General features: G+C 45.8%; 1 protein-coding gene and 2 long non-coding RNA genes across 3 annotated transcripts in view; 2 read left to right on the forward strand and 1 right to left on the reverse strand.

The window, feature by feature from the left end:
- The window catches only part of LOC310765314, a 197672-nt gene that overhangs the window by 97808 nt on the left and 86557 nt on the right, over window positions 1–13307 (forward strand). The window lies entirely within an intron of this gene.
- The window catches only part of LOC310765312, a 112477-nt gene that overhangs the window by 12611 nt on the left and 86559 nt on the right, over window positions 1–13307 (reverse strand). The window lies entirely within an intron of this gene.
- PLA2G4A (phospholipase A2 group IVA) overlaps window positions 5753–13307 on the forward strand; it is a 91652-nt gene continuing 84097 nt past the window's right edge. The window contains exon 1 of the mRNA XM_083620098.1: window positions 5753–5883. The gene's annotated coding sequence lies outside the window, so the exon portion shown is untranslated. The remainder of the gene's footprint in view (window positions 5884–13307) is intronic.

Here is a 13307-nt window from a genome sequence, read left to right on the forward strand (position 1 = left end):
TGGCTGGATTGGCCAAAACAATTTGGCTGGCAACCCTGCCCTTAAATGTGATGCAATGCAGACTTGTTGAACTAGCAACTCATGAAGCCAAAAGCAGACTATCTGCAGCTCACCAGGGGACTCAGTCTATAGGTTTCACTGTCTGCTTGAGACTATAAAAATGGAAATGGAGGTGGGGGAGGCTGTTGTCATCTGTGCAGCCCACAATATATTGTTACACGTCAGGGACACAGGCAGTACTGTGGTCTAAACCACTGAGCCTCTTGGGCTTGCCAATCAGAAGGTTGGCGGTTCAAATCCCCGCGACAGGGTGAGCTCCTGTTGCTCTGTCCCAGCTCCTGCCAACCTTGCAGTTGAAAGCACACCAGTGCAAGTAGATAAATAGGTACCGCTGTGGTGGGAAGGTAAACGGCATTTCCATGCACTCTGGTTTCCATCACGGTGTCTGGTTGCACCAGAAGCTGTTTAGTCATGCTGGCCACACGACCTGGAAAGCTGTCTGCAGACAAACGTCGGCTCCCTTGACCTGAAAGCGAGATGAGCGCCACAACCCCATAGTCGCCTTTGACTGGACTTAACCATCCAGGGGTACTTTACCTTTATTATTATTGTTACACACCATCTCTGAGAAGTGCAAGATTTCAGGGGTACCAGGGTCTGTGTGTTCTTTTGGAACAATGAGACGCAGCAGAGTCTGTGGCGTCTTTATGATATATGGTTTATTTACAAATATATTTAACCTGCATCTCAGTGGCGATGTCCCCAAAAGATCCTGTTCCTCCCATTGCTGCAGCCTCGGATTCCAAGAGACTCCAAGCATTGCTCTCTCTGCAGCATAAAGAGGGGCTTTCCCCATTTTCTGTTTGACCCAGAGAGTCTCTGTTAATGGCCTTTTTAATGAGTTAATGGCTCGGCCAATCCGGTGATTTGTTGATCATCTGCCAGGCCGTTTCCTGGCTATGGAAAAACTGGTTTAAACTCTAGCCCCCACTAGAACAGGGAACTTAGGGGTTTGCTTAAATTCGAACCCTTTGCCGAATCCAGATGTTTTAGGGGAGTCTTGCCGCCCCACAAACTTATAACAATATTTGTGGCCTGCATCTGGCATGGTTTGCCACATGTTGTGCAGGCATTGTGAAGTGTGTCTTGATCTAGGTAATGGTGCATGCTCTAAGGGGAAAACATGCTTCTGGTCATTTTAATTTAAAATGCATCTTTTTAGGAAGTAAAATAAGTGTGCTGTTATTCTTTAACTGTAATACATGCATCAGGAAAGCCAAACAGTATTTTGAAAACTAATGACCTGTGTTGCAATTAATAAAGTGCTAAGAGGCTACCAAATGTCATACAAGGTTATTCATACAATTCATTGAAGTAAATATCCAGTAATAGAAACTGCAACCAGCATCAGCTGGAGAAATTTATACAACACTGGGGCCCAAGTGGTGGTATTCAGCAACCCAGGCTTTGATGAATGAAATCTCTGCCCATAGCAATGTGTAAAATGTGCATTTGAAAGTTTCAGTTCAAATCAGGGAAGTTATAGAATATATTTCAAACGTGGAGGAAGCTGAATGCGTATGTGTTTTGCTCTAGCTTAATTTTAAAATAAAATTGTAGTCAGTATAAATTCAGCTGACACTGTGATGCCATGCAATTGTTTCAAAACACTAACATAAAGAGAATTAATCTAAATTTCCTGGTGACACCATCATAATCCTGTCAACAAATAGGGTTTATTCTCACTTTCTCACTAGGAAATTTAGATTAATTCTTTTTATGTTAGTGCCTGCAGTTGGGTTTTCCACTCTCCTTTCTCCCCACTTTTTTTCCCCCTTGACACCACCACAAAATCTGGTCAGGCCCTTAAGGAAAATGGGGGCTCTGTGCCTCTCAGGCCTCCTTCCCTTTGCTATTGATCTACTGCCACAAAGTAGGCCATGGAAGACTGGGCCTGCAACAGGTGGAGAAACAAAATAATAGTGCCCCAATTAAATTCTGTACCCTGGAATTAAACGGTACCCTTCCAAACAAGAATATTTATGGCAGGCTAAAATATTGACAGAAATGATGTTGTCTTAGTAATATTTGTAAGTTTTACACAAGTCTTTCAAAAACTCCATCCAGTATGTAAGAGACCATTTCATACGGAATGACATTTCTGAAAAGAATTATACCCAAACAAAAGTCCTGCAGAGAGATGCAAACAGTCTTTAGGGCATGTGATGGTTTTCTGATGCTCCTGGTTTGCAGACTGGTAGATTTAGGACAGGAAGTTGATGTTATCTGCCCACAAATTTCACAGATGACAGAAACCGATCTGTGAGTCTAGCGAGAAAGAAAGACCTAAGTTAGTCAAACAGCAAATGGCAGAAAACCACAAACTAAAGGCCACCTTTGTGACTACTTCTTGTTCAGCAGGATAATTAAATTTTGCATTTGCATTCCTACTACTGAAGAACTTCTAGTTACCCCCCCCCCCCAAGATGTTACCACAGGGATACCTGCACCATTAGTTTCACATTTTCATAAACTCAAAACTTTCAGGCTACAATGGCTACAAAGGGTTCAGAAAGGCAATGTTATATTGCCAGGAGGATATGGCAACAATACTCCAGCATCTTATTTTCCTTCCAAAAAAGGTTACTTGTTTAACTGAGCTCTGATTTCAGCAAATGCAGCTTTGGTTCTCTACATAACATCACAGACACCTCCTTTTCAGCTGGCAATTTCTAGAGACAGCCTCTTTCATTTTGTACTCACATACAGAGAGGCACGTACAAAATAGCGCAAGCACAGTCTTCGATGTGAAGGCCACCCACATGCAGATAGCGCTGCAGGTTCCTTAAAACGCACACACAAACACACACAGAAAAGAATCACGAGTACCTCGTAAGTAAATCATTCCAAAATCATTCCCCCTATGAGAAAAGTAGACAATCTAGCCCCCAAAATAATTGTCACAAAGATGCATCTTGACAGCATGAAACCTAGGTGTGACTGTTACCTGTTTCTTCCTTTGGGCTGATCCTGACTGTAACATCACAGATGGCGTCAGAAGGTCGTGTTTGCGTTCAGCCTAGGGTGTCCTCATGCCAAGAATAGTTGGCATTCAGCTTGATTCTCCAGCAAGTTTTATCTCATAACCTACGACATTTCAGCAGCAAGGATTTTGGAGTCAGGTGACACCTCTGTTTCTAGGGAGAAAAAAGAAACCACTAGCTAAACCCAAGCAAGCCTGTCTAGTACCTCTTTGGGGCGCTAACTGAAGCACCCTAAAATGTGGATTACCCTCCCTCCCTACAGGGGCAGACTTTGGTAATATGTTGTTGTTGTTGTTGTTTAGTTGTTTAGTTGTGTCCGACTCTTTGTGACCCCATGGACCAGAGCACGCCAGGCACTCCTGTCTTCCACTGCCTCCCGCAGTTTGGTCAAACTCATGCTGGTACCTTCGAGAACACTGTCCCACCATCTCGTCCTCTGTCGTCCCCTTCTCCTTGTGCCCTCCATCTTTCCCAACATCAGGGTCCTTTCCAGGGAGTCTTCTCTTCTCATGAGGTGGCCAAAGTATTGGAGCCTCAGCTTCAGGATCTGTCCTTCCAGTGAGCACTCAGGGCTGATTTCCTTCAGAATGGATAGGTTTGATCTTCTTGCAGTCCATGGGACTCTCAAGAGTCTCCTCCAGCACCATAATTCAAAAGCATTATGTATCGCGGGTGGCGCTGTGGGTAAAAGCCTCAGCGCCTAGGACTTGCCGATCGAAAGGTCGGCGGTTCGAATCCCCGCGGCGGGGTGCGCTCCCGTTGCTCGGTCCCAGCGCCTGCCAACCTAGCAGTTCGAAAGCACCCCCGGATGCAAGTAGATAAATAGGGACCGCTTACTGGCGGGAAGGTAAACGGCGTTTCCGTGTGCTGCGCTGGCTCGCAAGATGCAGCTTGTCACGCTGGCCACGTGACCTGGAAGTGTCTTCGGACAGCGCTGGCCCCCGGCCTCTTAAGTGAGATGGGCGCACAACCCTAGAGTCTGTCAAGACTGGCCCGTACGGGCAGGGGTACCTTTACCTTTATGTATCATAGAACTATATCACAGCAGTCTACAACAATATGAAAACATAAAACCAAACATTCACATAGCAAAAAGAATTAAAAACAAGTTAAAGGCAAAAAGAAATAAAGCACGCATCAAATAGACCATTGGGTGAGCGAAGATCTACTTCAGAGCAAGAGAGGACTAATGGGAGGAATAAAGATTTCCACTGGGATCTTCTGCCCTTGTGGATCCTGCTGCCTCAGATGGTAGCTGCATGGACGAGTAACTCATAATTGCTGCTTCCGTTTTGTTTTTGCTGTTAGCAGCACCAAAGTGATCTCTCCAGGGCACATGCCTGAGCAGTATGTAAAGAACCCCTGGATGGTTAAGTCCAGTCAAAGGCAACTACTCATCTCGCTTTCAGGCTGAGGGAGCTGGTGTTTGTCCATAGACACCTTTCTGGGTCATGTGGCCAGCAGGACTAAACCGCTTGTGGCACAACAGAACACCGTGACGGAAACCAGAACGCATGGAAACGTCGTTTACCTTCCTGCTGCAGCGGTACCTATTTATCTACTTGCGCTGGCGTGCTTTCGAACTGCTAGGTTGGCAGGAGCTGGGGCACAGCAATGGGAGCTCACCCTGTCTTGGGGATTCGACCTACCGGCCTTCTGATTGGCAAGCCCAAGAGACTCAGTGGTTTAGAGCCCTCTGGGCCTCCCGCTGCCACCGTGCCGCTGGAGCACAATTTCTGTTCTCATCCTGAAGCAAAGTTCTTAACCCGAGGTACTGTTTCTTGGTTAGTGGAGTCTGTAACCTGAAGCGTATGTAACCCGAGGTACCACTGTATATAACATTAAAGTCTTATGTTACATGTAACTGATCTGTAAAAAGGACTCTTGTAATCTGAAAACAGAGACAATGTACATGCTTTTGTAACCCAAGAAAATCTTTAATAAAAGCAATAAACAAAACAAAAAAGACAGAAAAGAGGGGGCGGGAAACAGCAACATAGAAAATCTATAAACAGAAAAGAAAATACAATACATTCATTCATCAGCTTTATTTGAGTGGCAACTTAGAGGTTCAGGTGAGCAGGGGGGCCAATTTGAATAAAATATTGGGGGGCTGTTAAGTCCAAGCTGGCATAATGAATTGCATGATGCAGCACATGCACACTATTTGAATGGCAATGTCCATCAACTTTGGGGGTTCTCGGCCCCCTCAAATATTTTTTTGGGGGGCAAAGGGACCTCGGCCCCTAGGAGTTGGCTCCTATGAAAGTGAGCCTGGAGCAAGGATGATAATGAATGAAGCGTAAACATTGGCAGCATTAAGATACCGTAAATTCAACAGTGTAAATAAGTTTTGATGGATGTAATAATGGAATACTGAATGGTTTGGTTTATATAAAATATGCAGGGATTTATGTTACGCAAAATGAACCATGGAAAGGAGGAAGTCAAGGATATTTTAATATTAGATGTGTTTGCGCGAGTGTGAATGTGAAGGGAAGGGAACTGGCCCCCGTTTTAAGAAGGATTTCCTTTGTCTTTTTCGGAAGCCCAAAGCTGCGCTGCCGGGGCTTCTCCTCTCCGCAGCCTGAGCGCCTTCTCGCGCCGCCTTAAAGTTGGAGGCAGCGGCCAGCTGACTTGGCCGGGGACTCCGCCCGCCCCCGCTCGGCTCGCGAATGGCAATTCTTCCCGGGCAGCCCGCCTGAGAAGGGGAGGAGAGAGACCTCAAAAGAAAAAGAGAGCCACAGAGACGCAGTGCATGCGTGTGCGCGCGGCTCGCAAAGCGGAGATCTGCGCGCCACCGGAGGATCCCTGAGCGCTCCGAGACGGCGCTGCAACTGTAAGTAGGGCGACTTTGGAGAGGAAGGAGGCGCGCGGGGGCGCACGGGGCTTCCTTACTGAGGTTTGGGTTGGGTTAGGGGTGGTTCGTTCGCGAGAAGCTGGGACGGGAAGGAAATAAGGAAGCGCATCGCCCGGTCCCTTAAAAATAACTTGAGAGGAAGGAATGCAAAAATGAAACACGAATTCTGCGGTTCTGTCAGTTATTTTTGCAACAGCTGGTCAGATTGCGCTTGGCACGGGCTAGAGGAGATGTTTGGGTCGCCTGGGCAGTTGCAAACGGGATAGGCTCTCATGCCTTGGGTATTACGGAGCTTTGATTTGTTGTGTTTCTTTGCGTGGGTCAAGGATGGGGGGGGGGGGGTTTGAGGTTGCATGTTATTTACCTCTCTAGGGACCAGAGAAAAGTAAGGAGCCTGTCATTATGGAGCTAATAATCATCGATTTGTAGAGTTGGGAGGGACCACGAAGTCATCTATTGCAACCTCCCTTTACTGCAGGAATCTTTTGCCCAACGTGGGGGTCGAACCCACGACCCTAAGTCTCATGCGCTAACCACTGAGCTATCCCAGGTGCATCCCAGCACGTGATGCTGTTCTCACGTGCTTTCGTGGGGATGGCGATCAAGCGCGCAAAGTACCCACAGCCTTCCTTTCTACGCGAGTGCAAGCCTCTGTAGGGTGGCCTCAGCTTCTCCGCCTGCAAAATGGGAAGAAGCGATTCGATTAAAAGCGCCCTTAACTGATGAGAGGCAAGCGCACGCATGCCTTGGCTGAAGTAACTGCTGAGCAGGGAGACTTCAGGCCAGGAGGCAAAAGGTTTCGCAACGGCCACGGAGATGTTTTAGCAAACGAGCTGGCAGTTTCTTCATTCGCTCTGCGCAGCTTCCTAATGCAAAAGGAGGTGGAAGGGGGGGGGGGGAGCCAGGATTTTTGAGCGTGAAATTGAAAATATGCCCAGTGCTGAGACAACATTTCTGTCACTGAGACTGCAACTCTGCACACACTTCCCAAGAGGAAGTGAACCCCGTGGAATACAGCAAGCAGTTTTGAATGAACCCACAAGGGGCTGAAGTATGAAGGATTTTTTTTTGTGCGCGCACACACACACGTGCAAATATTGTTTGATATCTGCCTCTGCTTACTCTAGCACCCACATAATTTGTAGATTGCTTGCGTGTTCTTTCCCTCAGTTTATCTGGTGACCCTGACGTTTCACATTCCAAGCGTGATTTCATCCTCCTTTGATAAAAAACAGCATGCAATCTAATATTAATATTTGCATTTCTAGGTGCTGCAGGAAAGACTCAGGAATAGTGTGCAAAAGTGTTTTAATGCCTGAGATCTCTGTGTGGAACGTAGATTTTCAAAAATGTTTTCGGTGCAGGGCTAAACCCAAGCCAAGATGCGCAGCCTTATAACCTAAGGAGCCCTAGTCTCTCTGGCAGGCCCATCTGAAATAATTGTGCATTTTAAATTTATTTATTTTAATTTTGACTTTACTCCACCTGTCCTCCCTGACCTACATTGTTCCTTCCTCCACCCACTTTTTCCCCTCACAACAATCCTGTGAGGTAGGTTAGGCTGAGAGAAAAAGAGTCACTCCGAGTGGGCTGTTTGACAGCTGAGTAAGGATTTGAAACCAGGCCTCCCTGATTCTAGTCAGACAGTCTAACCCAAGGATTGGGAGCAGGTAGATCTCCTGATCTCTAGGCATTTGGCAGTAGATCAGCAAGGGTTTCCCATTAATTTAATACAGTGGTACCTCGGGTTACAGACGCTTCAGGTTACAGATGCTTCAGGTTACAGACTCCGCTAACCCAGAAATAGTACCTCGGGTTAAGAACTTTGCTTCAGGATGAGAACAGAAATTGCGTGGCCGCAGCAGGAGGCCCCATTAGCTAAAGTGGTACCTCAGGTTAAGAACGGACCTCCAGAACGAATTAAGTTCTTAACCCAAGGTACCACTATAATACCAAGTGAAATGGCAAGTGAAAAGAAAAACCTGTGGCTTAGCCTTGTGCTAATTGCTTGTCAACCTTTCTGTACCTCTCCTTACTGCAATTTTAGGAATGTAACTTGGTTTGCCTTTGACCAGTTCTTTTTGCACTTCCACTGGCCTGTTGGGGAGTTTGGTTCTCAAATCCCTGATCTGTTGCAACTCTGTAGTCAATTCGTACAAATACACACAGGTTGTTTTGCTGTATGCCTTCTGGCAGGCGTAGGCAGACTCGGCCTTCCAGATGTTTTGAGACTACAATTCCCATCACCCTGACCACTGGTCCTGTTAGCTAGGGATGATGGGAGTTGTAGTCCCAAAACATCTGGAGGGCCGAGTTTGCCTATGCCTGCCTTCTGGGATGCAGTAGAGGAGTGGCTCCGCCCCCTTTTTGGTTTTGCAGCTGGCTCTGATTGGTAGATATTGGTAGTTTAAGCAGAAATGCAAACTAGGTCGCATAACCTGAAAACCTGCCCACCCTGCTCTAACCACAGCACCACATTGGCAGAGGTACCACCTCTAAGCTTATGCTAGTTGTACATTTAAAGGCACAGCTGCTGCCAATTCATAGAGTGATGCTGGGATAATGAACAGAATCAACAACTGCATCCTTAACTCAGGGATGGGAAATCAGACATCTTTGGACCACAGCTTCCATCATTCGGGACCATTGGCTGTGTTGGCTGGGGCCAACCAAGAACATCTGGAGGGCCACAGGTTTGCTACTCCAGGGATGCGGGTGGCGCTGAGCCTCTTGGGCTTGTCGATCGGAAGGTCAGCGGTTCGAATCCCGACGGGGTGAGCTCCCGTTGCTCGGTCCCAGCTCCTGCCAACCTAGCAGTTTGAAACCACACCAGTGCAAGTAGATAAATAGGTAGCGCTGTGGTGGGGAAGGTAAATGGCATTTCTGTGTGCTCTGGTTTCTGTCACGGTGTTCCATTGTACCAGAAGCTGTTTAGTCCTGCTGGCCACACGACCCGGAAAGCTGTCTGTGGACAAATGCTAGCTCCCTTGGCCTGAAAGTGAGATGAGCGCCACAACCCCATAGTCACCTTTGACTGGACTTAACCGTCTAGGGGTCCTTTACCCTTATCTTTTTTTAAAAAAACTCCAGCTTACTTTTTGTGTTTTACACAGTTTATAAAACCTCTCTTTGGTGTGCTTGAGACTAACTTATAAATAAAAAGGAGAAGGCTATGGTCTTTGGTAGTCTTGCTTCTTTACTTCTAACAGTTGTTGCTGGCATAGTATTAATGACATTCTCCAGATCATCGGGGGCATTTTGCCTTTGTTGTCGTCGTCTGTCTCAAGAGACAATGCAGTGCGCCTCTGGGAGTGAAGTCAAACCAAAGTGACCTCTCCAGGGCGCAAGCCTGGGCAGTGTGCGTGGAGGTCCTGGGCTGCCCCCTCACTGATGTGGTCCAAAATAAAGCAAAGCAAGACATATGAACAGCAGCTAAATCAATTAGAACAGGGTTCCTCAACCACAGCACTCCAAATGCTTTAGGCCTACAACTCCCATGATCCCTAGTTAGCAGGACCAGTTGTCAGGGATGCTGGGAATTGTAGTCTGAAAAACATCTGGAGGGCCGAGGTTGAGGAAGCCTGAATTAGGAGGTGTGGAAGGATATGAAAGACCTTGAAAGGATATGAAAGACCTTGAAAGACCTACAATGGCTCCCAGTATGTTTCCGAGCACAATTCAAAGTGTTGGTGCTGACCTTTAAAGCCCTAAACGGCCTCGGTCCTGTATACCTGAAGGAGCGTCTCCACCTCCATTGTTCTGTCCAGACACAGAGGTCCAGCGCCGAGGGTCTTCTGGCGTTTCCCTCGCTGCGAGAAGCCAAGTTACAGGGAACCAGGCAGAGGGCCTTCTCGGTAGTGGCACCCGCCCTGTGGAAGGCCCTCCCACCAGATGTCAAAGAGAAAATTAACTACCAAACTTTTAGAAGACATCTGAAGGCAGCCCTGTTTAGGGAAGCTTTTAATGTTTAATAGGTTATTGTATTTTAGTTGTTGGAAGCCGCACAGAGTGGCTGGGGAAACCCAGCCAGATGGGCGGGGTATAAATAATAATAATAATAATAATAATAATAATAATAATAATAATGTAGCACAACTAAGAGTAAAAAGGAACCCATGGAGGTGCAGGGAAGTCAAACAATGTAGAAGGATAATGAAGAATATTGTGACATGGATGTACTCATTTATTGTAACCACAGAGCCTAGGACTTGCCGATCAGAAGGTCAGCGGTTCGAATCCCCGCGACGGGGTGAGCTCCCGTTGCTCAGTCCCTGCTCCTGCCAACCAAGCAGTTCGAAAGCACATCAAAGTGCAAGTAGATAAATAGGTACCGCTCCGGCGGGAAGGTAAACGGCGTTTCCGTGCGCTGCTCTGGTTTGCCAGAAGCAGCTTAGTCATGCTGGCCACATGACCCGGAAGCTGTACGCCGGCTCCCTCGGCCAATAAAGCGAGATGATCGCCGCAACCCCAGAGTCGGTCACGACTGGACCTAAAGGTCAGGGGTCCCTTTACCTTTACTTTACCTTGGTTGCAGGAGTTGCCAGAAGTAGGCCCTCCAGGCGCTATCCAACTGTCTTAGGGACTCCACTCCAGATCTGCTAGCATTTTTTTCTCCCAAAGATATCCCACAAGGCAGCGGAGAATCAGGATTAGAGTTTTCCTTCTCCCAGATGGGCTACCTTCCAAGGTGGATAAGCCCCAGCTGCCCCTCATTTCCCGCTGCGACATGTGCTGAAACCATCTTCTTGACCATTGGACCAACTCTTGGTCTCGTCCGCTCAGTCCGCTGTCTTTGCACACAGGGGAAGTTCCTAACTCACCAAGAGCTTGAGACCCATTGGCTACCATCACCTGGTTTAGCTGGCCAATCAAAGCCGTTCCAGGCATGTGGCTGCTGTCACATGCTGGCAGCTTCCAGGAGCCACAGTTGAGATCTGAGTGCATGGTGAGGACCAAAGGTGGTCAAATTCCCCCAGAAGGAGCATAATACGTCCCCCAATAGAGGGACTACCCCACCCTTTACACCCCATTTTGTTCCCCAAGTGCAGACAAAAACTGCTTTATTTAAAGTAGTGCTGACAGCCGCTAGCTTAGATTGTTAAAAACAAAATACTGGGCAAGTTCATGGAAGATTAGGTGTGTCAAGAGGTATTGGTCATGGAGGCTAAAGAGAATCTGTGTTCAAAGCAAGATTTTGGGGGCAAGTAACAGTTGAAGGTTGTTACCTTGATGCTTTGCTTGTGGCCATCTTGGAGGCAAAACGGTGCTGGACTAGATTGACTGGTTCTGATTCAGCAGAGATCCTGTATGGCAGGTTGTCTGGGCTTGTCTTGAGCTTCTGAAACCTAACTGTTGTCCACTTCTGCCCTGAGAGTTGGTTTAGGGTGAGGGTGAATAAATGATTTTTAAAATGATTAAAAAAAATTAAAAAATCAGATTTAAAAAAAATTAAATCAGTTTTTTTTAATTTAAATGCTTAATTTAAAATAAAATGCTTTTGGAGGAAAAATCTGCCTAAATATAGTTTTCTATTTAAATTACATTATAGTCCAGAGGCTATTCATCGGGAAATAAGTTTTTCATGTGTGCTAAAACTCAGTCTACATTTTTTTTGTTTTTGTTTAACCACATTAGTTAACAAACATGGATACGTATGCTATAATGTTACTGTTTTAGTTAAATAAATTGTTTAAATTGTTCTTCAGGAAATGATCATTTTTCTCCTTCCAATAAGGTGCAGCAGAAAAGTTGTCCAAATATAAACAGTTAACTTATTAAACCCCACAATAATTTCATAATCATCTCCCTATGTATTTCTAAGAGTATAATCAAATCAGTAATTTTTGATATAACTGTAAAAACTACCCTGAAAATTTATTATTCCAGAAATGACACCTTCATCTGGTTGTAAATATTAAGATTATACCAGCAAGAATGAGTCTTTCTGTAAAAAAATAACGATTTAAATCAAGTCTTACTGACTAGCGTTTTAAATCGTGTTTTAAATCGATTCGATTTAAATCAAATCCACCCTGTTTAGGGCACAGAATTCTTTTAAACAAGTGCAACCAAAACTGCATACCTGATAGACGAAGTGGCGGATCAAGTGAAATTGCTTTTGAGGCAGAATCCTGCATTGAATAGGTGAGGCTCCACTTGAGGAGATTAGATCTCATTCTTAGATGGATTAGAGGCTTTTTGCTGGAAGAATTCTTGGGACTGTGCATGGGGGTGTGCAAGCATATCCAGAACACTAAGTGGTTTAACAGCTATTCCCTCTTCCTATGGGATTGTGGGAATTGTAGTTCTGTGAAGGGGAGGTCCTGGGTGCAAAAGCAGCATCTCATGTCTTCGTAGACATCAGTGGGTGAGAGCCACAAATTGCTTAAACCTCTTCTTTGCTCCCTCAAGGAATCTTGTTTAAGTACTGTACATCATTGTGCTGGCATAAGTTTATTGCCTGGTACAAAATGAAGCCTTAGGACTATTATTTATATTTATTTAACGAGATCCGGAGGGTGGCAACGCGAGAACGGGGCCTTCTCTGCAGTGGCTCCCCGTCTGTGGAATGCTCTCCCCAGGGAAGTTTGCCTGACGCCTTCATTATACACCTTTAGGCGCCAGGCGAAAACTTTCCTTTTTAACCAGGCCTTTGGCTGATCTGATTTACATCCTATACCCCTTTAAAATGTTTTTTTTTTGGGGGGGGGTGCTGTTGGGTTGTTGTTTTTATTTTATTAGGTATTTTGTGGTTTTATATCTTGATTTTATTCTGTGAACCACCCTGAGACCTTTGGGTATAGGGCGGTATATAAATTCAATTAATAATAATAATAATAATTACATTTATAGAATCATAGAGTTGCAAGGGCTCACAAGGGTCGACTAGTTCAACTCCCTGCAATGCAGGAATCTTTTGAACCCACAACTCTTATATCACATTTATCATCTTCTAATAATAATAATAATAATAAATTTTATTTATACCCCGCCCTCCCCAGCCAAGACTGGGCTCAGGGTGGCTAACAACCGATATAAAAACAAATTGATTGAAATTGTTGTTGTTGTTTAGTTGTTTAGTCGTGTCCGACTCTTCGTGACCCCATGGACCAGAGCACACCAGGCACTCCTGTCTTCCACTGCCTCCCGCAGTTTGGTCAAACTCATGCTGGTAGCTTTGAGAACACTGTCCCACCATCTCGTCCTCTGTCGTCCCCTTCTCCTTGTGCCCTCCATCTTTCCCAACATCAGGGTCTTTTCCAGGGAGTCTTCTCTTCTCATGAGGTGGCCAAAGTATTGGAGCCTCAGCTTCAGGATCTGTCCTTCCAGTGAGCACTCAGGGCTGATTTCCTTAAGTGTGGATAGGCTTGATCTTCTTGCAGTCCATGGGACTCTCAAGAGTC

The sequence above is a fragment of the Podarcis filfolensis genome, assembly GCF_964270895.1.
Source record: "Podarcis filfolensis genome assembly, chromosome: 6".
Classification (NCBI taxonomy): Eukaryota; Metazoa; Chordata; class Lepidosauria; order Squamata; family Lacertidae; genus Podarcis; species Podarcis filfolensis.